The 23625-nt window shown below is 38.1% G+C and overlaps 1 protein-coding gene across 4 annotated transcripts in view; it reads left to right on the top strand.

Annotated features, from left to right (window-relative positions):
- Window positions 1-23625, top strand: part of taok3a (TAO kinase 3a) — a 63182-nt gene that overhangs the window by 2793 nt on the left and 36764 nt on the right. For 3 of the 4 annotated variants that reach the window (XM_005473620.4, XM_005473621.4, XM_005473622.4), the window contains exon 2: window positions 21344-21457. The exons of the other annotated variant lie outside the window; for it this stretch is intronic. The gene's annotated coding sequence lies outside the window, so the exon portion shown is untranslated. The remainder of the gene's footprint in view (window positions 1-21343; window positions 21458-23625) is intronic. 4 annotated transcript variants of the gene reach the window in all.

The raw sequence follows: 23625 nt of genomic DNA, 5'->3' as shown, positions 1-23625 counted from the left end.
AGGTGTAGAGGAGACAGAGGTGTGTGTGTGTGTGTGTGTGTGTCTGTATTCTCATAAATTCAGGAAATCAGTTAAAGTGCTTTCAAGAAGGCAAGGCATCATGAAATAGAACAGTGGGAAGGACAGCCTCAAAATTAGTAATCTAATTCAAACCTGCAAGGATTCAACATGCTGGAGAGAGAGTGAGAGACATGATGGCTTAGTGTGCTCTAACTCTGTTGTTCTACTCCATAGCCAAATCCCTTATCCTAATGAGAGAATTTATTCTGTTGGGATCTTCAAATTATTGCATTAATGTCACAAAGAGGAAATGGACTCAGCAGAATGGAAACCACAGTTCCCAGTCTTTTATGACAGCTGTAGCTTGCTTCTTCTGGGTCTGTCCACATGTCATTGGGATGTACAATGGGCTGCAGCAGATTATCTGTACAACAAATACTGCCATTTTATAAAACAGGCTACATTAGTTATAATAGTTGTCTTGACCTCTATGTGCCCTTTATAGGTCTTGTAATATGCTGCAGCGTCTAATGCAATCTCTGTCAGTCCCAGTGAAATCCTGATTTGTTGTATTTCAGAGAAACTAGAAGCCACTGAAGTCCTGTACTAGCTTTACAAAGCTTGGATTTTTTAAAACTTATCACTGGGGTGAGTTTAACTGTATCAGTTACAATCGAGAAATTAAGCTCCCAGTCCCCCTATGTGAAGTTATCAAGTTAACCTGTTCTTTTGAAAAACCTTGACAAGCCTACTAGTAGGCCTCTTACAGTTTGGAAACAGTTATGTAATAAGATTATTGGCATTGTCATATCCACATATTTGAAACAGCAATTGTGATATTTTACAACAATTTAACCCCTCAATGAGAAATGGCTGAATTTGCCTCTTGGGGAAACCTGTTGAAGTGAAAAGCTTTTTTCCTTTCACAAGATGAAAGGCTGACTTTTGAAACCTATATTACAGAACTGTCAGTTATCCAGTGCCACAGCAGTTTGGTGGTTTATGCTACAGTGGCAGGGCACATCAATATTAAAGGGCTTCTGTCAGGCTTAATGTTGTGCAGTGATCTGGTTTAGGATGCCTGATACAGGAATGTTGTCTCAGATGGTAAGGAGAATTATGCTGTTTCTACCCCCACCACTGATGTGTTCATGCGTACTGTTTTTAATGATGATTTCAGTCGACAGCAAAACTCTGCACTGCTGCAAGATCATGGTCTTGTGAAGCCAGCAAGAGAGAGTACCAGCACAGATATGTGTTAGCAGGATTAGTCTATAGAAGCACTTTGTTTGATTAGCCAGTCAGAACTACATACACATGTGCATGTTCACAGTGGGTGCGTTCCTAAATCTTCTTTTGGTGTGCATTAAAGCAGTGTTTGTGTCCAACTAAGAGTGTCTATTTAATTAAATGTGAAGATGGTTAGTTCCTCAACGCAAATGCCCTTTTTATAAACCATCTGTTGATTCATGTTCAGCTCATAGTTTCTTTTATCGGCATAACTTCTGGATTTTTATGGCAATGGTGTATTTGCACCACTGACCATCATGGGGAAAAATGTGAAATATATCTAGTCAAGGCCCAGCAGCTGGTGCAGACCTGAGTCATGGCCTTGGTCTACTGAAAGCTGTCTCAGAGGGGGGAAGCCACGGCCCAGCAGATGTCTCATCAACAAATGCCTCCCCAGTGAGTGTGCCACTTCTGCTGTTTACTTGCCACCTTGCACAGCTGAAAACTGTATTAGTCGGACCAACCACTTTAGATCTTGAGCAGAAGTATTCTGCTGTTGCCCACTGAAGTTTTCACAATGAAAATATTGCACACCTAAAAAGGTATTTATTGCAGCAGTTCTGATCTAAGTATGTGTGTGCTTATTCATCTGGAAATTCCAATTGCATTTTATAGGCTTTTCACTAGTGTAGCATCTGGCTTAATTTCTTTACTGAGCACAATAATGTATGTGCTGCATACTATTATGCACCACATATTGGTTGTTAAATACGTCATTCTTCCTAATGTACTACATGTCCATTGTTTCCTTCATTGTTTTTTTTTGTTGTTGTTGTTGTTTTTTTTTTGTTTTTTTCAAATTGTGTCACAAGATAGGCATTTTGGCAAGTTAGCCTCTGTGGGTGTGGGAGGTTAGCACGAGTGACTTGATTACAGAGCTTTATTAGAAGTGCACATCCAATCCCCTGGCGAGGTTGCAGCTGTGACCATGAGTTGGCCCCTCCACCCACCCTCTTTTCAACCCCTATTATGTCCAACTACATCTGTCTCCTTTTTTTTTTTCTTCTTTTTTTCGTGGAATGTGCAAGCCTATCCCTGCTCTTCTATGACCAGGCCAAGTTGAAATGCTGAGGAATTATGAGGAGCCATCACCATCACCCAAAGAGACATTACCAGTGCTGATGGCTGACTTGTCTTATCTCTGCCCACCACTACCCCTCCTGGGCCTAAGGCTTAATTTAGCCTGGCAGAATGGCGGAAAAGACTCAGACTGGACTATTTTTAGAACTACATGGTTCACTGTAATATGGGTCTTTAAAAAATTGAAAGTGTCATGTCATAGGCCTACTATTTGCATCTGTTCTGCTGACTCTCCCCTGCATGCAAGCCAACTGGGAAAACTCTAGTATGTACTGTGAGCTTCATAGAGCAGGGCATGTCAGCAGGGCTTAGGATGCATGAATGTGATGGACACATTTACTGATGTGAGTGGGGGTGAGGTAATACACCGCACCACATCTATTTTGGGAGCTTCCTTTGGCTGCTCAAAGCGCTTTTGTGTCGCACAGTTATTCACCATAATTTTTCACTCAGCACTTTTGCTAACATGTCTCCAAACTTCATTCATTTATTTCAGAGCACTTTTCATTGGTGTGAAGGTTCAGAACCTTCATGTTGGTAAAATTGTGGATGCTGTGGTCAACGGTGACCAGCAGTGACCATTATAATAGCTTTTATTCCATAGCACTTCTGAAAGATCTTTAGGGCATCTGGCATCAGTAGTGCTACCTAACATGATGTAAATGTTTGATAACTTCTCATCATGTGAGCTACCAAAGTGCATGCCAAAAACGCCCTAGTCCCAAGGGAATCTAGGCCTCTACCCAAGCTCTGTGCAGCTCTAATGCTGTGACTGGACAGCCTCCATTGGGTCAAGTGGAGATTTGTTTCTGATGAAGCTGAGGGAGATTGTGCTGTGCTGTCACCAGCCAGCAGTGTATCAAGATAAATGTGAGTTTTATTTTTCATTTTTAGCTAACTCTGTATTTCAGCCTGGTTTCCTTCGAAGACCCCACTTGTGGTTTAAAAGGCAAGAAAACATTAGGACAAACAAGGTATAGAGGTTGGACTAAGAAGCAACACAGAATTTCTCTTGCACTTCCGTCTCCTCCCATAGTTGCTACTTTCCAGGCAAGCTTTTTTTGTTATCTGTGTATTCATCAAGCGGACTGTTGTGTGTAATAATGAATGAGGAACATAGGAGTTTCTCATGGAAAAAAAAAGTAAGGCCAGCCAAAGTAAGTACTTCGGCCATCCCTTTCTTGCTTAATAGTGTTTACCAGGAGAGCTTTTCATGCCTTTATGAACCCTGAGAGCCTGGGGTTAAACTGAACAATTGTCCAATTACACTGCAACTTACCAGTCAACACCCAGCCCCACTGCTTCCCTCGGTCATTATAGTTTACTCACTCACTCTCTCACACACAGGCTCTCATCATGCACAAGCACAAATAAACCAGATGTGCATGTCTGGAGACCCAGAAGGCTGCAAACCTTAGCATAATTGCAAGGATGATATCGTCCCAGAAGGCTAGATAGGAAGTACTTGCATTGTTAGGCCAAGAGGGTATCAAAGAAGCCAACATGCACACACCCTCACTGGGTTGTCATAGACGGTAGCCAGCCTGACCCACGTCCAGCTATTGTTTCCTGGTATGATACAGGAGCCATGTCAGATAGGAAAGCCTATTGTGCTTTCATAAACAATTTACAATGAAGTATCAAGCCAATAGTACTGCTGGATTAGATGCCAAGCTTCAAGTTGCTTGTTTAAGTTGTGATTATTATAATACACAGTATAATTAAGAAGTTATTCATTGATTAGCTTTCAAACTGTTCATTGTATAGAGAAATTAAATGAGCTGTGCTGAGCATTGGTACTCCATTACACATGACTGCTCTGATAATAAATGAAACAGAGGACCAGCTGCAGGCACTGCATTGGTCAGTACTTGATATTCATCAAGTCTAAAAGCTTCTGTTGGTCTGCCACTACTTTTTATTCCTCCTCAAACATGAAAACATCCTTTCTCTGACTGTGATATATTTGGCTATTTGTTACAAAATGTTCCTGTTATTTATTTATGCCACTTCCCTGTATCAAAAAATATTTGCAATACAAAAATGCACATGATTATTATTGATTTTGCAACACACAAAGAACTGTAGAGTTTTGTTGACCACATGGTTCATGACCTCCTATCAGTGTGTACCAGTGATATCACAGTGCACAATTAAAGCAGAGATGCAGGGATAGTAAGACTTTACCAATTCCAAAGTGACATGGTGCCAGAGGCGTTGAAGAACTTAATAGGTCCCACCAGGAGCAGCAAGCCTGGACTACCAGTCAAAGCTAGAAATGATGGGAAAACACCAGGATAATTACAAAAAAAAGCTCAGGGTGATTTACTGATTAATGACACTGTTCTTAAAATCTGTCTAGCACTGCTATTTCTCTACATGTGTCCTGGAGCAGGAAATGAGGCTGAATACCTTCAAAATTGTGATAGGAAAGAAAGTTGCATACAGCTTGGCTGCACACAATGGTTTTTAGCATTTTTCATCTGGTTCTATTAATGGATCACATAAAAAGTACAATGAAATTGAGATTGTTAGTATTACAGATCTTGCTGCGAGAACTACCTGATTGTCAGTTAACAGCTAATTAAAACTAAATCTGTGGGCATAAAATTAAATGATAAAAACATTTTAATAATACATTAGTTGTTAAAATAATTCATCAAGCAAAGAATAATTTCCTTTTTTTTCTAGATCTCACTTCGGAAAATAGAAGTTTAGAAGTGCTATATACAAAATTCAGGACCACTGAATACTGCTCTGGAGCATGACCATCTCAGCCCAGAATGTATAGCCACACCTTTCCCCCTTTCACATTTCATTTCCAACCTTACTGTTTGAACATGAAACACAAGCGTGAAGAGATAGTTAACACTTTTAGCCCTCAGCACTCACTAGCCTTTAAAAAAAAAAAACACTGGGTAGCTTTTACAGGCTATGAGTCACCTGATGCCCCCTATTGTGATGAGAATCTGACTGCTTTTTTGTTGCTCTCCTCTGCACTCAGTTACACTATGTGTGTTTGTGTGCGCCTGCACCTCCAAGAAGAGGAGCTACAAACTGAAACTGAGAACGGCAAAATGGCAGTCATTTCATCTCTGAGAGACAGCTGAAAAGAAATGAGTGGACATAATTTATGTGAATATCAGAACAAATATACTTGGAGTCAATTCTGGCACGTAGGGCAAATTAGGAGTCATAATTTTGCTAGTGTGGCCAAAAAAATATCCACATAGAAATAGCTTGGAGTGGGCGTGCACTGGCACAATAATACATACCACAGATTAGGACTTTTGCAATGAATCTCCTCCCTCGGATGGCTTAGGACATTATAGTTAAACTTAGCACTGTCATTCTGACCCTGGGGAACAGAATCAAAGTGCAGAACCGTGTGAATGTTGATGAAACTGTCGAGCATGGTTCTGGTTGTACTCCTGATTTCATCTACCTTGTTGAGTCTTGAATACTGCGAGGCACTTCATAAAATCTCAACTTAGAATATTTACTGGTAGCACTTGTTGCAGCTGGATCACTGAACCATGCTCCATTTAAGTGCAGCAGGAACTGTTACGGATTTTTTTTTTAAATTTTTTTTTATTACTCTTCATTATTGACCAGACCAACCACATCTCTTTAACAGATGCACATATATGCACAAGTATTGTCATCACGACATGGCATAAACATACAAATCACTAACTTTTTAAATAAAATTTTCTATAACATTGATGCTACCTTTAAGTTATTTGTATGGGTAAAATCTGGCCTCCATGGGGAAGAAATCACATTTATTCCCCATGTTGTTGTTTTTTTTTTTTTTTTTTGAGTGTGAGTAAAAGAGGCTTGGATGAATCAGTAAAGATCTAAAAGAGGAAAGGGGGGAGGCTAAGTTCTGAGCCTGAATTAATTCCCAGACTAATTGCGGGCAGACTTTACAGGGGATAAAAGCTGAAATCCTAAAGCTTAAAGCCCATGGGCCCTCTCCCACTCTGTGTAAACTCCAATGATGATGTACATAATTTATACTGTCAGTGTATATTTGAAAAAAGAAGAGGAAAAAGCAAAACACACGGGAAATGACTCAGTGGCCTAGATGCATGTTTCCTTTTTGGGGTTTCCTCTGCTTAATTTCCTCCCTCCATCTTTCTCTTTCATTTTACTTTAGCAAGCTGTCTTTTCTTTTTAAAAGGCTGAGTAAAGGGGAAAAAAAGGGTTTTAGGTTGTGTTTCTCCTGATGTGTTGTATGCACTGAGATATACTTTTGACAGATTATCAATCAAGAAAAATACATGTTCCCTTTGATTCTCATTAACATAAAACTAAATCAGTTGAGGCACTGTGCCATGAGCAAGCAAAGTTTATTGTGTTTGTCAAGAACAACATGCAGCTTTTGACACACACCTCTTATGGCCCTATTCCTTATAATTTGTTTTTAAATTTATTATTATTGTCTTTTCACGGTTAACTGAAAGACACAGGCTCCTTCAGAAAATGGCAGTGGTACGCTAGCGCTTGCAGGATAGCTTTATTCAGTCTATTATAAAGCTGACAGCTTTGGGAGGCCTACCCATAACTGTATAACTGTGAATCGCAACATCCCATGAGGCCTCAGCAAAAGACTGCATGACATCATCACTCCAAGAACACGGTCTTCAAGAAAGTCAGAAAGGGTGTCTCATCTGTCCCACATAGGAGTCTTAAATGGAATCCATTCACTGAGCTGTGAGATTTAGTGTAGACTCATGTTCATTGCTTTGACTTTGTCTGAAGAGCAGGCAGTATTGCTCTGAATTCGACAAACCTTGCTTGGCAGATTAAGAAAAGAAGGCCACTGAAAAGATTAAGATACTTCTCCAGGCAAGGAATCTGAATCTTTGTTCTAAGTCTCTTGCACCAGATTACAAAATTTAGGGAAATCTGATTCACTCACCCTGTTGGAGGCAAATGCTCATATGCAAAGACCATAGTAGTTTGAGTTCCAGTGATGGCACTGGAGCTCCAGTCATTCCCAGCTAATGGCAGCTCAACCTGCCTATTAAATTTTGCTCTTATTAAAATTTCATTATGAACAAAACTCAGCAAGTAGCGGCTACATGTCCTACTCAGTGTAATGACTTCTCTTTTGCACGGCTTTCACCATAAAGCATGCAGTAGGCCTCTATTAATCTTTCTGCTGCTTGATTGGAAAATCCTGTTGGGCTTTAGAGTAGCACTTCACTCAACTCAGCCCTCCACTATACATGTGCATGCGTGCACATTTGAAACTAGATCAGCTGATGTGTACTTCCACAAGTTAAAATCCCTGTCTGTGTGTTTTTGTGCACCTTCCTCAGTGACTATACTTTCATGTAGTCACTATGTGTATTCCTCTGTGACTGTGTTCATGTACATAGTGTTTGTGTGTGAGCATTTTCTCATACGTTCAAGCTCATGCATTTTGCATGGCCTTTTGGGAAAGCAGAATGGGGCTACAGCAGTTGGATGATTCACTGTCTGGTGTGGGCATCTGACCACTACCACTTGTTACTGTGTTCTCAAGGACATGCCTAGTGAAGGCTATTGCTAAAAGACTCAAAGAGCAAAGAGTGCTCAAGTCTCTGAAGAACTTAAAATTGATGAGTACAGTAGTGTGTAAAATTCCTCAGCTATCAGTACTTGCCATGTCATGTTTTAAGTAAAGAATTCTAATCATATTCCTTTAAATATTATTGGTGTCTGTAAGGCCTTATCGCCTAAGTGAACTGGATATCTCCTTTGCATTTGTGCTGTGGGTGTGGGTTATTTTCTTAGTTTTTTTTTTATTGGAATTATGCAACAATACAGCCCATCTGAAAAACTTGATTTTGATGGGGGCTGTTTTGTTCAACAGAAGGCAAATTATGTATTTCAATTTAGTCTTAGTCGTGCTACAAAGTGCTTTATTGACTGCTCATTGAAACACTGAAACACATCACTGACAACAGAGAAAGGTTCTGGTTTGCTATTTGGAGTAATCTTGAGTTCAGTATCTTGCCCATTGGCATGTAAAGAAGCTGGGTATCAAATAATTAGTGGACAATCCACTCTACCATCTGAGCAACTATCCACAGCTCGTGTGCTTTTATGTGTGGAACTGAAGAATATTTTTTCACCCACAATGAAAATCAATACAGTTGAGAATTGATAGTGTCATAAACAGTCCCATGGTTATTGCCTAGTCGATATGGCCTATCTAGTCATCCAGCCCCAGCTGAGCCTGCATAGATATGGCCAATGGCAGTGGATGTTACACACGTTTATATCAGTTTACAACCAAAAGCAGTCCAGTGTGTCACAGAGTGTCAGTAACAGCTCAGTACCTGAATGCTGAGACCTCTTTGACCAAAAGACATTTACACCTAATTGTTTTCCTTTTTTTGTGAATCAAAAAAGGGATTTTGACATCATTACAATAAATGTTCTTCATACTACACTCTGAGAGAATAATTTACTCTGCTCTGCTCTGTTATGCCACTTTTGTTTAAGCATTCAAAAGCCGTAGAGACCTAGTGAAGTGTAAGTTGTCTGAAATACATGCCTTCTTTGTTTCAAGGTGAGATACAGGGCAGATATATGTATGCAGTTATGTGTTTGTCAATCTATTTGTATGAGCAAGAATATATTAAAAGATTACAATAAAAACAAATCTTTTGAAACTAGGGAGAGGAATGGAGCATGTACAAAAGAAGAACCAGTTAAAATTTTGATTCAGTGTAGTTCAAAAACAAATGCCATCATCCTTGGCATAGCATGCAATCATTCCATACCTTTTTTTTTCATGGTTGTCTTTGGGCTTTTTCTTGGACTTGTCTTAGGTTAATCAAAACCATAAAAATTACAGGTTATACATGGGGAAGGATTTTTTTTTTCTTAAATTATGCTTGCCCTCACTTACCACATGAAACATGTATTTTGCCTGTGAAAATCTATAAATCAATTCAGTGTTTAAATTTCAAAACAAATGTTGTAAAAGTTTTGATGGCTTATTTAGAAGCTGCTAAAAATATTGTAGCTTCTGTTTTACTGTAGAAAATTTAATGTTTGCAATATTCAGATTTAGAATATTCCAACCATGTAATTATAGCTATTAATATAGCCGTAGATGGGGTTTTTTCTAAAACTGTAAAAGATGCAAAGACACTAATACCATAATAATTTTAAAAAGTAATTTGCCGGGGTTAGGGAGCTATGATTGTGCTTGTTTGTTGAAAGTAGGTCTCATCACCTGACAGTATGTAGACAGAGTCTCACAAATACTCTAAACTTGGTGACACACAACTGAGTTTTATGGATTAAATTAGGCTTGTCTGTGGGATGATGATTGCAGGTTACACCTTGTTGCTCTGATTGACTGGCCTCAGTCACCCAACCCTGTCATTAATCTCTATAGTGCAGGCCCATTAGCTAGCTGGACTACCACCTGAGCAGGTCATAACAGCTTTGAAGATGAAGCAAAATGTTTTGCAGAATGCTGATATCTTTATCATTAAACATTAAAGAAAACAAAACAATGAAAGGATAGCATTCTGGATTTAAGACCTTTGGCAGAGTTTTGACTGCTGCTGTTTGTAAACTATCTAACAACACGAATCAAATATGGCTCAGTGAAGAAAAAGAACTTAAATCATAAATCTTATTAAGCAGGAATCCACATCTCTTGCAACAGCAAGTAGGCTGACATAAGTGTTATTTGTTTTTTGGGTTTTTTTTCTTTTTCTTTTGTATGAATTCCCATCCCTTTCTTCTTACCAAGCCATTGTTAGTCCATGCCCTTTTGGGCTACATGGTGAACTGTTTTCTGATCTGATGCGCCCAGCAGGATGCGATCATCTGCCTGTGCCTTGACCTTTATGGTCATGGTGACATGTGGTTGCTGTTATGGAACTTGAACATGCTTTGAACTTGAACAATTATGGCCAGGATTGAAAAAAGACTCATGTTAAAGTCAAATGTTTTCCCCGAGCCATTGGTTCACCTTAAGCACCACTCCCACTCCACACTTTGTCACTTTGTAATGATGTCACCTTACTTTATCCTTTGCTCCCATTATAATTACAAGAGCTGCTGGAGGACTTTGTCAGTTCATCGATGCAGCTCTCCACCCTCAGGAGTTTCATACAGAAATATAAATGCTTCTGAGGCAAACCAAATACTCTTTTCAGTTCACATAATTGTAAAGTTAATTATATAAGACAACTGACAAAACATATTAAAAGAGATAAAAGTGTCTAAGTAAAAGATAAAATGAAAGGATTTCCAAATGATAAAGGGCTTCATCAACAATCTACTAATGGTAATTTTGTGGAGAAACTGTTTTGGACTACAGCTGTTGTGTGTTTATTATCTGTTCCTGGACATCCTAACTCTTCACAGCAAGAAAAGCACAGGTGTAACTAATCCCATCAGTGACAAGTTGTTTATTTCAGTTTTAAAGTGATGCAGTCATTTTAATACCATTTGTGCTTTCACTCTTGTGATGTTTTTGAAACTTCCCTAAAAGGCAATGGTGTTTTAAAGGAATTTGATCTGTGTTGTTAAGTGTCTGGAAAGTGCCAATTAAAAAAGGAAAACAAATACTTTTGAGAGGTACATTTTTCTAATTTCTATTTTCTTTGTGACTTCAGACCACAAAGGTACAGTTATCAAGTCACAGAGTTCTTGAATTAATCATACTTTGGAGACATTTTTAAAATGATCAGTGTTTTGTTTGAAGGGATCTCAAGCCAAAATGCTGTGTAAAAACATAGATGAATACAGTCCATCAAATAAAGATGCAATTAGTCTTAAGAGCTTTACAAAAGAAGCCAAATGGACTTTAGGTTTGCAAAAATGTTTCACCTCTCATCCAAGAGGCTTCTTCATTTCTGAAGAAGGATGCAATTACTTTCATTTCACCAGTTACTTCACTAAGACTAAACATTATTATGAGCTCTAGAGACAGAGACCTCTTTTATCCTCTCTTAATATCTGCCATGAATCTTTCTCTCATTTTAATCAAAAGACCCATTATTAGCACATTATTACCTCTGTCTATATACACTCACAGAAAAGTGTACTTTTACTGACTCATACTGTACATACTCATACTGACACACAGCCCAAAGCCAGCGTACAAATTTTGTCCAAGCTAAAAAGAGAATATCTAGGTTAGTGTGAGCCCTGGGGCTAATTCAAGTGTTATTTTATGGTTGTATTTATATTTATTTATTAACATCACGTTCTCCTGGGGACCATGAGTAAGTCATTGTTGCTAAGGTGCGCGCAAACCCTGCAAACCGCTTCAGATTAATTGAATGGTTTTTGGATATAATTTGCATAAATCCAACATGTGCATGTTGGTGTTTGTTCAGTGAGTCAGCTTAGAGGAGGTGGCGCTGGTGGAGTCGTGCTTTTAAAATAATGAACTGGTCCTGTGCAGGGCCTACGAGGGTTTTCAAAAAATAGAGTTTGACCAAAATGATTGCCCAGGAGAAAAGGAATTACATAAACATGGAACTCCCACATTTAGACATGTTTTAATTCCAGGCACGTCATAGAAGATAAACTATACAACAGAAAGCTGCCATGACGCAGCTGTAAGGGTCATAAAATGGCACACTGGAGCTTAACTGTTTCTGATATTAGGTAAGATTCAAAATATTTTTATACTGGTTATGGTAATACCAGTTCCTAAATGGTTATATTTTGACATATGTCTGTGTTAATACTGAATCTTAACAGTTAAAGAAACAGATTTATTCTCTTTAGTTAAAATTTTAGAGCCTCTGCTTTATTAAACACCAAAATCAATATTAAAGTACACAAAGTTGAAAGTGCTGAAGATTTTTACTTCACAAAACATAAATATCAAAACACAGTCTTCATTCTTTGGCACTGTCTGTATATGTAGAATAGTCATAAAAATCCTGTTATGTTTTCATCCACCTTAAAGTGGAACAAAGGTGTGTCTGTGTTTGATGTCAAAGTTCAATAACTATTGTCTTGTGCTTTGTTGGCCTTGTTGACTGCATGCTTCCCTGTCCTTCTTTTTTGTTCTCAGTTCTTTAAATAGCCTATCTTTAACCTCTTTAATCCCTTTGCTTTTTTCATATCAGTTTTGTTTATTTGAACTGTAGAGTAAATAGAAACCTTTACTTAAACTGTTGCAAAGGAAGATGCAATTTGTTCTTGCAAAAACAAAAAGTGCTATAGCTTCCTGCCTGTTCAGTTTTTTAAAGCCAGTGTGAGGTGAGTAGTTGTCAGATGTTCTGATTTAGACTTTGTAGATAAAATATTTACATGGAAATATTTGATTTGGGATCCTCAGACAAACTGAATGTCTGACAAACACAAAAGTGCCATAAAGCAGTCAAGTACACTGATTTGCTGTGTGCCTACACTGGCCAAAAAGCACCACAACTATGAAATGAATGTCTGTCTAGGTGTAAAATATTTACAAGGCCATTACATTATAGGAGCGGTCAGGCTACCCTCATAGCAGTCGCAAATTTTGGTCCTAATTTTTCATTCCTCTGAATGTCATGTTATCCACTTGTAGAAATGTGCATATACTACCTGAGCTCTCACATATATTTTCTGATACTTAAAATTAACTATTGAACTCCAGATTATCTATGTAGATATTTCACAGTATGACATAGTTATCGTTTAAAACTACCAGGATAACAGTGGTGACTGCAGCTGTCAGATAAAAAAGCAACTAATTATTCTGTGCTGCAATTTACATTTAGAAATATGTTTTATTCTGTTGAGAATTAGAAATAAAGAATAACTTCTGACTCTTCCTTGGATTTTTCAAAGCAGCTGTGATGGTTCTTTTACTTTTTTGGTGCAAACTTTAGAATTGTTCAGTTAGGATTGAATAAGTTTAAAACCAGAAAACTGTTCAGAACAAAACCTATTCTAATGAAAACAGTGGTCTCACCACCTTCCATATATTTCTGAGAGAGAAGCAAAATTGTAAATGGGCAATTAAATTCATTAAATTGCTGTTCTTTTTTCATTAATCCACCAAACCGGCACGTAGGATTCCCACTTTCTAGGGATGTGCACATGTAGAGTTGGCCATTTAGTGATTTTTGTTTCTTGTTCTTTTTGCAATGTACCAAGGGATATTTAACCAAATATTAGTGCGAGGTATGTATTTGAGGCTGTATATATTTAAAGTTGTTTATTAAATTCTTGTATTTAAAGGTATTAAAGATGTATGCTGAACAATCATTCCATCATGGAAAAAGGAGCAGTTCAATAAAATAATTACAAAACAAAATGACCATGACTACCTATGTTAACTTCTGACCACTGCTATAGGTTACAGGGAACTGCACATCATGTGAAATTCTTCGTTGTGCTTGAATGTTTGTGGTGACAAATCAAAACTAACCAGATCAAATGTATGCACTGTAACAAAAACGACCACAAAACATTTAAAGAATTTGCTTCAGAGACTCTACTACTTAAAGCTGATATGCGTTGTTGACAGTTGTTGTAGTAAGTGTATAGTGGACTGCAGAAGGCTCAAAGTAAAGGGAGACATGGCCTACTCTCCTCACAAGTGGAACAGCATCTCATTCCCTGTTTTGAATAATTTGGAGCTTTTGTAGTTAAATGCTTTCTTCTCCTGCTCGTCATCTCTACTCCTTTCTTTGTTGTGTGTGTGGTTGTAACCTGTTGATCCTACAGCTCCCGGCCAGACGTGCCCACAGACAAACTTCCTGCTCTTCACCTTTTACTTTCTCTTATGTGCAAAATTGGCTGTGAGGGACTGTTGAATAATTTAGCAGCCTGGTGATGGGGCTCTGTGACACTGCCCTTAGTGTGTTTGCTTGTTTCATTCTCTGTGTGTGTGTTTGTATTTATTTAGGGAGGAGGGGTTTGGAAAAAGACAGTGTGTGAGAGAGACTGTGAGTTTGGGGAAAAAAACAAGACAGTAGACCACACACACTATTGACAGGGTTGGAAGAAAATGTTCAGCTGAAAAGGCACTAGCACAGATAGTTGCCAGAGAGGATGAATGGCTTTAATGAGAAAACTCCAGGCTTTGCTCTAGAGGGACAGACACACAGACCGACCCCTCTGTATTCATGGGATTTCTCTGAAAAAGCTTTCACAGTGAATGAAGGATGGTCTTTGTGCAGCAGAATGAGTGTGACCAGTGCTGTGCGTATGTTTGTGTGCCTGCATATGTGTGAGTATGCCTAGCTTTCATTACCATTTTCAGACAAGTGCACATGTGTCCAACGCACAAGGTATGCTGGCGATCCATTAATTGAGGGATGTTTTAGATACCGCACAGGTTAGCTACTTCATTACCCCAGTACAAATGAAAACCACTCGTATAGAGAGGCTTAGGTACTGTGCGTTTGCTTTACAAGACTCCAAATTAGGATAAAATGCTTTTGTAGCTTCTTGGATGGAAAAATGTTTCAAGGCAACTCAGAATAATCTCCTCTGAACTTTTAGGTCTTGGAAAGAACATTTCAAAGATGATCCTTGTATATGCTGAGACTTATGTTAGATTATCTGTGTGATTTGATTTTGCTGGCATTATCTTTCACTGTGCTGAGATGGATAGAAGCAGTTTTTCCAGTGCAAACAATCAGAAGTAATGACTTTATTTTTAGCAAACCAACATTTCTATCTGCACAGAAATCTTTTTGTCTTGCATTTACTTTTTTTCTTCCAACAGAAGTCAAACAGAAGTTAAACTTTTTTTAAATTTAAGATTTAAATTTACATGGCATTAAATGCAAAATATTTCTATCTGAAAATCTTTTCTGTTTTTCATTCAGTTACTTTATAAATGAATTAATTGTTTGTTTATTGAAATTTTCCACACATTTTCATCACTACTCTCTCCACGTCTTAGATTAGATTAAGTTTTTAGGCCTCTCAAGTCTAAGAGGCCTGAAGCCAAAGATATAATAGGCCTCCAAATCATTCTCATGTGTGAAGGCTTTTATGTGTCTTGGTTGTGCTTGTTCCATTCTCATTACATAACACTCTGTAGGTCTACATAATTGAAAATGGCTTTTCTACATCAATGTGGAGATTAAAATTGCCATTGACCTAAAAGCTGTAAGACACAAAAGGGCCGTCCTCCTCTGCTTTGTCACAAGTGTGAATTGTGTAACTTGGGACTATTGAGAGCCGTTTTACTGTAATAGACATTGTGAGTAACATTAGGGCCAGTGTTGCTAGAGGTGCCCCTGGATCAGAATTTTTAAAATTATTGAAGTTGCCATAATTGCAGGCTTATATAAAGTACAATAAGCCTCTTTCAGAGGCCAGATTTCAACTTCGGTATTGTGTAAGAGCATAAACATAAATGAAGCAATGGAATAAATTTCATAGCATTCGTTGCTAATAAATAACTCAAGTCTTAGGTTCTGTTCTGACCAATTCTGCTTAAACAGAGGCACTGAGTGACACTATGGTAATATTGCATGAACCAGGACCTTATTTTGGTTACAGTGAATTGGCATGTCTTGGCACTTTATGGTTGATTACAGTAACTTAATCACCCCTGTCGGCATGTACTTCACAGTAGCTGCAGCAATGTGCTGGTAACGTTATCTCTTATGCACTCACTCAAAACACTGGACCCACATCACAGACAATTTACACATAGTTACGCTTTTACCTTTTGGAAGATACGGGTATCAGCCTTCATTTTCACTTCACTAGGAGTACAGCACAGAGTCTGACGCTTTGAAGCGTTGTCTTTCAGGGACTTTCACGGCTGTTTTGAAAATGCATTTTAACAGTGAATATTTTTAAAGGCTGAAAGAATTTAAGATTATCAACATGTGCTAATGACAGTAGTGACCCGGAACATTTGGGTGGCATTATTTTACAATCAGAGATTTATTCAAAGTTTTTCTGTCTTATTGCAAAGCATCCAGGCCCTGAGGTAGCAAGCCAGGATATTGGCTCCTCTATGTTTCACAGCTGGAATACAGTTTTGTTGTTGAGCAGTGCCTTCCCCCCCCTTTAAATAGTTAAAATCATCTGACTGCAGAATATCATCCACAAGTGTTGTGGAACATCCAGCTGATATTATTTGGAGTATACATTAAAAATGTTTTCATCTTGTGCTTCCATTAACACCATTCTTACTTGGTGTTTGTTTTACAGGGAACATGAATCCTTTGGGGTTTTTTTCTTGGTTTTTTTGTGAGAGTTTTTTGTTTGTTTGTTTTTGGCAAGTCAAATCAAGACTTCTGCAGATGTTTTCCCCTATCCTTGCATCCTTATTTTACATTATGTGAAATTTCAGGATAATCAGTGGTAGGAAGTGTAACAACACTTCTCTCCTTTTTTTTTTCTCCCCCTCACACAGTAGTAAACAGACACTCTTACCGAGAGCTGACAAACACTCAAAACTTTAGAAATGCCACGGAGCATTTTCTAGCTCTATGCATGATTTTTAAAATGCTTCCTGTGAAAGTTGTGGCAATCCAGACATAGTTCATGCTGATTTTTTTTTTTTTTTTTTGATTTTTTTTTTTTCTTGAGAAGGACAGACTTTGGGTCTTTGCATGCTTTTTTTTTATAGAGTGGGGACATTTTTTCCCCATTTTTCCATTGACACAATGGAAACCCCCCAAAAACAAAAAAACCCCCATTCTGCTGATAAAGCTACCGATTACATTTGTTGTCTCTGCATTAGTTTAAGTCACGATCGTAGGCACACTAGCTCATCTCTAATCTGTACTTCATCCCCACGGTGCTTAAGCGAGATAGAAATATAGAGGTCCATCAAAGTAATCTGTGCAGAGTTCATCATAAGTCATCTACAGCACAAATAAAGTACCCACTGTGAGGTTCTGAGCTGTTGTTGCTTTAAGGCAACAAGAGGGAATCACTTCAAATAAACTAATGAGTAAGAATTGGCCCAGGGTTTAGGTCGGTGGATGGGCCACTTATTTGTCTAGTATTTGTCCCTCAATCCACCAACGCCTACATTTATGTTGGCATTAGGCTTAAAACTAATCTGAGAAGGTAACAGTCTTGTGTGCGCGTGTGCGTTTGTATGCATGCATGTCTCAGTAGTGCCACTAAGCTCTTGAGATGAGAGCTGCCCTGAAGTCTCCAAATCCTGCTTTACAGCATAAACTATGTATGTGTATGTGTGTATTCTTCACTGTGTGAAAATGAGTCACTGCTATAAAAATCCACACCATGCCGCCCTGGCAGAATAATCAGAACATAATGTTTAGTTTCTTTCTATCTCGCTGGATTAGTTTATTTTCATCCGCGAAGAATTTTTCGTGTTGTTGAAATAGCCTCGTATTTTGGTTGCCTCGGCTTTATTTAAAGCGGTGTGTCACTACGGGACATGATTTTAAGCACAACTCCAAAATGACTCATCAAAAACCCACCTCAGTCATCCTCAGCCACACTGGGAGTCATTGATTACATTTGTAACCTTTGAGTCTTAGTATCATTCATTTAAATTTAGGAAAATCAACACTCAAAAAAGAAGGATGAACTATTAAAACTAGCCTAACTGGTTTTTAGTGCTCCAATTATGCACATAATTCAAAAGTTGGCTACTGAGACCATTTCTCGTGCTTTCAGTTCTTAGATTGCACAAAATTCCCCAGGTTTCCATGAAGGAAGTGATGTCATTGTTTATAACGTCTACAATCAGTTTTGTGACATTTTGTTTTTACATGTAAAAGCTGAAACCAAAACGGATTCAAGTTGGACAAAGTCCGTGTTTAACACCCTGACATCTCACCTGATGAATTGTTTGGCCAATCCCCTTGAAAGCCGTTTCTGAATTTATTTATTTATTTATTTATTTTTTTTACCAAAAACAAGAAATGCAATATTAGGCGGTTGAAGCAGTTTTGTTGGCCAAGTTGTGTCTTGGAAATTTACAACATGTGACTCAGGATTTCTGATTCATATCACACTGTGTCATAACAGGAGGAACAGAAAGTAAGAGATGGATTTCAGGATTTTGATTTCTAGGCAACACACTAATGAAGTTTATGAAAGAATGTTAACATAGAATGCCAGAGATGGTGTTATGCATGTTTCTTGGAGGATACATTACCTTAATTCTTCTGACCTTGGAATAAGAAGTAATTTGATTAGTATTTCACTCAATTATGTTTGTACATGGTGAGCATGGACTAGTTAAGAGCCTTAAAATCAGAAACTTTTCACATGGGCTGTCACAATCTTTAACTTACCTTCTACAAACCCACAATATCCCTAACCCTTTTTTTTTTTTTTTTTTGTTAACTGTACTGTTTAAGGCATGACCACATGCTCTGTGCCTTAGTTTCAGCAATTTTTCTGTGGGTTTTTTTCTTTGTTAAAGCACATTTCATCATGTCATGCTGCAGCTGGCCCCCTAACCTTTATAACCTTCTCTTTTCCTCCAACACCACGACTCACATGCATGCACACCCACTGAATACTCTGAAACATTTGGTTGGCATTGCAGCGGTATGCCTCTAAGCCACCAGGCCAGAAGACATTCCAGTTTAACTTTCATTTTTTTAATTTAATATGACCTCTTTTCTCTTGTTTCATTCACATAAAATGTGTGAAGGACCGGTATTTACAAAATTGCCTTATGAAGCAAAATATAAGGAAAGACACAGTAATTAAGACTTGATTATGTTCCCTTGTGACAACATAGTTTATCTATTGTAACTCATTCTGCTGATTTATTCTTCATTTTTGTACTGTACATAAAATATTCATGTTTTTTATTCAAATGAAGTATCTTTACAGTCTGCATGCATTTTCTGTGTTTATACCTCTAACCCTTAATCCATTAACTAATTGCTCAGTTAACAGATAATTAATCAGTTATCCAATTTGATAAAAGATTGTTTCAATGAAATTATGACAATTTGTACAGCCATGTCACATAATTAACTGAACAAGATTTTGACTCATTTCAAATTAGTGTATTTTAAAAGCCCTTATATAGCTCACACAGTACAGTACATCGGTGTAAAATGCATTACTTTATTTCAAAGTGAAGACAATCGAAATATCTTTAAAACACTCACAATGCTGCCTTTATGTTCTTATCAGTCCATCAAATAAAATTGACCTCGTCAAGAACTCGAAGACTCAAATAAAAGATGCAAATAAACCTGTACTGTTATACTTATTCCCACTCCATAGACTGTACATCTTTTTCTTTTCATTGTTGCTTGGTCATAAATGCCAGGCAGGGTGGAGTAAGCGAGGAGGAGGAGAAGTGCAGCCACAACTTTCCCAGAGGCTCATGCAAGCGTCAGTTGTGTTATAAATCATTCAGGGACACTCAGAAGGGGCACAATACATTTTTATCTCTCTTCTCTCATCTCTGAATCCCCTCTCCCTGTTTTATTATTGAATGTGGTTCCTTTGAGCGTCCAATCTGCCACTCGGCACCATCAAAAAGAGAGAGGAGGAAGTAGTGGGGGTTAACCAATAAGACAGAGAGAGAGAGAGAAGGGTAAAAATGGCTGTAATGTGGGAGGCGGAGGAGATGAGGAAAGGACTCATTCCAGTTTGATTAGATACAGGAATTCAGTTGCTCAAACAAAAAGGTCACAGTGTCATTTGTATCCTAAATAACAGATCTACTGTAAATCTTGAGTGTCCGAGACAATAATTGATTTTTATTGTGTGCTCGTCTCAAAATGACTATGTAGTTGTGGGTGAGGTTGTATTCACTGGTAGTGGATGCTGTTCCACCTGCTTGTCAGAACGAAATAAAGGCCAGTAGCTGACAGCACTCTGCTGTCAGAACAACTCTCTCAGATTTGATGTGTATGTGTGAATCCACTATATGTGTAATACCGTGTGTGTACGTGGATGAAAACAAAATATTATGCTTGCTTGTGGGTGTGCTTGCAAAAGCTTGTGTCCATAAGCACTGTATGTAGTGTCCTTGAACTCATGTATTTGAAAGAAGACTCATTTGCTTGCAAAATAGGAAGCACTGCTTCATATAAGATGCTCGGACATCTAGCCTGAGATGTTGTCAGATGAGTTTAGTCTGGCATAGACCTCGAGCTCCCTGTGAAAATGGCCAAGTGGGTGTAGAAAATCAGTCAACATGAACATGGTTTTTGTATCGTACTGTCATTCTGCATAAAAGTAGACTGTGGATACATGAAGATGGTGTCTGTATTTTACTGCTGCACTGAATAAAGTTCTACCAATGAGCATTTTCAGGCAGAAAACATCTTACACCCGCCTTTTAGAGAAAATGTACACAGATTACATTTCCGCTAAATTTTCTGTTTTTGTTATGGAAATTACATTGCCATCTTTCCCGAAACTGAGAACATAATAAGTATCTATCACTAAAAAGATTTTCATTGGCTGTTGAGTCATTTCACCATCTGCTGTTATCAGATGTGTCATGCTATTTGTTTCAGTTCCAGAGTGCACCTATGACACGGTTATGGTTATAATTTGGTGTATCTCATATATATGCTGTTGGCCTGATGAATCAATCAATGGAACTTAAATTTTGACATGACACTTTTGATTATTTATGCTCAGTGATGATTTAGTGACCTTTGTTACCCTACACTCTGTGAGCACTACACCTATGGCTCTAAAGAATTCCTTATGGTTCTTACTGGTAAATATAACTTCCTCCTTTCGTGTTTTATGAGCCAATGAACAACCCTTTGGTTCTGTAGGCAAGGAAGATGATATAAAATGTAGTACAGATGCTTGTTGAGACTGTAAAATGTTGTGAAATGGGGAAAAAAACCTTCTTTTTTTTTGCAGTGCATTCCACTGCAGACTGCAACTAGATGCAAGAGACACTGAAATAGCAAATAAATGGTTGACAAAGTTGTCACTTTCAGAATTCAGCTAATGATATGAGATCAAATTAATAATCATAGTGTCTAAAATATCCCCCCAAAATTTTATTTGTTTATTTTTGCTTTTTTTTTTTTTTTTTTTTTTTAAACCTCAGGAGCAGTATTCTTCCAGTCATGAGGGCATCTGAAAAAATGCAACACTGGATTTAAACCGAGAAGAGAGAGGGAAGACAGGCTAGTCCTACACACCCCTCAACACATTTCTACAGGTAGGTTATGTATTTGACTCTCTGAGGCTGTTTGATGTATTGTTTTTGCATATTATGACGATCTGTCTATGAGCAGTTTTTTATCTTTTGTTTTATTTTATTTTTAATGCAATGAGTTCATTTGTGTGTCAGAAATCCCCTTCATGTTACAGTAAAGACAGACGACACAGGGATCAGCCAAATGCAAACTGGGTCAATATTGAAAGCTTCTGCCCTGCTGGCTCTCTGATGTACTTAACAGCCAATCACCTCTCTTTCACACTGATTTGCAGGAATTTTTCCTCAGGTTGTGACATGCAAAAAAACTTTCTAGCCTGGACCAGTTTTGAAGTTAACAGCATTTAGTTTAAATTAAAATCAAAGTTCATGTTATGTCACAGCTACATCACTGTTCTTTTTTTCTATAGTCATTGTGATTGTGTTTTTGAAGTGACTCGGATTAAGTACTGCAGTTGAATTTGGTGGACAAGAGTTGCATTTAAAGGAACATTTTTATTTGGTTTACTTTGTTATACCATAGTTGTTTTCAGTTTTTCATAGAAAGTCATTTTGCTCAGGCACCACTAAGCTGTAGCGATTGAAGAACTTGAGGTTTGTCTGTGGTTTGCAGTCTTTTATGAATTAGGCAAAAATGTAAATCCTTCTGTCAACTTGTCATCATCACACAGAGAGCCCACAGCCATCATTGGAATCAGTGAAAAGGAAAGCGCGCGTGTGTGTGAGTGAGTGTACATTCTGTGCCGTAGGCAAAGCTTGCTGCTGAGTCACACCCTGATTGGGGAGGAAAAAAAGCTTGTGGGGATTGGGTGTGGTAGAGAGGAATGATTTTGGTTACAGAACGCCTCTCTAGGCAAGGATAAAGACTTATTTGAAATGTCTCGACTTCCCCTCACTGTCAGTCTTGTGAGCTCGAGGGCAAAGAATCTGTTAAGTTCACACTTTAGAGAGCTGCTTCACAATCAGGTCCATAAGGCGGGTCACAAATACTGCTTAAAAATGTAACTGGCAAGGTGTCGAGGTTCACCGAGTGAACTTTTGACTTTAGCTGCAAATGTTTCATGTCTTCACTTTCTTCATAGGAAAACAGGCGCTTACATGGCCTGAAGTGATTCTGCCAGCTGATTAAATGTTAATGCCCTTAGCAGCTTTGTGTCAGGGCTTCATATGAGAATTGAAATCTATCTGTTCAAAGAAATGAAAGGTTTTTTTGTGTTTATTTTATATAATATGCCTAACTCTTCATGCTTCCTGCATACGTCTTCATGAGTGTGGTTACCATTTGGAAGAAGATGAATTAACTGTGAACAGAGACAGACTGAAACAATAATTTAGGCCTCGAATTTCACTCCATCCCAGGACACTCTGTTCACCAAACCAACAGTCTGCTAATCTTGTATGATAACCCCATGTGTCAGAATATTAGATTCTGTTTGACTGAATATCATGCCCATAATAAATTTAATTTGATGGGTTATTTGTAGTACACAGATAAGAGCTACAAACTGCAAAAGCTGGCGTTAAAAAAACAAGCACAAAAAACCCCTTGAGCTTAAACTGAAAGCTCCAATAATACTGATATACCTGTTTTTGACAGCCCTGGCACCTATTTCTTCATATACTTTATTTATTCTTTTTATTATCGCTCTCTCCACCAATCGTTTGATAAATGATTATGATTGGTGATCTGTCTAATATTATGCATATAGAAGCAGGTAAATGTTGCTTCCTTTGATGAGAGAAGGGTGCAGGTTGCATGTGTGCATCTATGTGCATCTTTGTGGAGTATAGGTGTGCACCATAGAAATTGCAGAAAGATAATGCACTCAATAGTTGATGGTGGCAGTTTGCTTGATGCTTGCATTTGGAGTTTTATCTACTTGTTCCTGATTTTAATATCATTGCTCAGCCTCAGGACAGGTCAAAATGACCCTCAGGCTTGTTCTTCAGTGGGAACTCCACCACTGCCTGTGAGTGCTTTAGAGTCATCAGTTCACTACATCTGCCTGAACTCAGTGGCCAGCCAGCAGTCTGGAGAATTACCATTCAAATTAAGCTATAGTGCTATTGAGGTTGTGCCAAATATATGTAGTCTATCCTTAAATGGCCATTTGTATTGATTCAGAGCATAGTCAAAGGAGTTTGCAAAGAAAAGCGTCTGGACTTCTTTA

This window comes from Oreochromis niloticus, linkage group LG12, assembly GCF_001858045.2.
Source record: "Oreochromis niloticus isolate F11D_XX linkage group LG12, O_niloticus_UMD_NMBU, whole genome shotgun sequence".
Lineage (NCBI taxonomy): Eukaryota > Metazoa > Chordata > Actinopteri > Cichliformes > Cichlidae > Oreochromis > Oreochromis niloticus.
The sequence above is the reverse complement of the archived record's forward strand: the minus strand, read 5'-3'. Positions and strand labels throughout refer to the sequence as shown.